Below are 1,033 nucleotides of genomic sequence, written 5' to 3' on the forward strand. Positions count from 1 at the left end.
TCTGTGTGTGTGTGTGTGTGTGTGTGTGTGTGTGTGTGTGTGTATGTGTGTGTTTGTGTGCGTGTGCCGGTATGGAGGTCAAAGGACAAGTGGCAGGAGTGGGTTCTCTCCTAGCATGCATAATGCCAGGTTCACGGGACCCTCAGAGACCACCAGGAGATGACTCGATGAAATTGCAAGAGAGCTTTATTATGAGAGCGATCGAACTCGGGACCCAAGTCTCACTGACGCAGCAGTAGAGAAGTGGGACCCCGAGCTCTGAGTGAACAGGATTTTTAAAGGGAAAGTCTGTGATCAGGGGGTTTACATGGCAGCAAGCAGGGGGGCACAAGCCTTGGCGTTACAGAATTGGGTGAACTTTAGCAGGGCAGGATGACCTTTCCTGAGGCACACAATCACAATGGGTAAGGCCATTAACAATGGGTAAAGCATATAATCACAATGGCTATTTTTCTAAACTATATCTAAACATTGGGGAGAATTTTCCCACCCAATTCCCAACCAATTCTCATTGATTATTGCCAGGGAGTTTGTCTCTATTTTCTATGAAGCATTTATTCTGTTATATTTCCTGGAGGCTGTTGCTAGGAGAGTTAACTTTGTTCTCTACCAGGTGTACATTCTGTGATATTTCCTTGTACCTGAATTCAGTTCCCAGTCAACATCTTTATTTCAAAATGGAGTTATACTCAGGCTTACTTAAACTCTTCACATGTAAGTCCCAGAAATTGAACTCACATCAGGTTGGGAAGCAAACACATTTATCCTAGATTCTTAACAAGAGGACAGACGAGGAAGACTGGAGAATCACGGACAACATCTCAGACTTGGAAGCAAATTTGAAGTCCTTGTCCAACTCACAAAACTTCTCTGAATCTGTATACAAATGTTGCCTGCAGCTTGATTTCACATCTCAGGAAGGGGAGTCATGCCCTCAATGTAGATTTCAACTCTTCTACAAACATGTTCACCTTCATTCTTACCTTCAAGTACCACAAGAAAACTCATCTGCCACATACATAGCAGCTTCCCA

This window comes from Psammomys obesus, unplaced genomic scaffold, assembly GCF_907164565.1.
Source record: "Psammomys obesus unplaced genomic scaffold, mPsaObe1.curated_primary_1811, whole genome shotgun sequence".
NCBI lineage: Eukaryota > Metazoa > Chordata > Mammalia > Rodentia > Muridae > Psammomys > Psammomys obesus.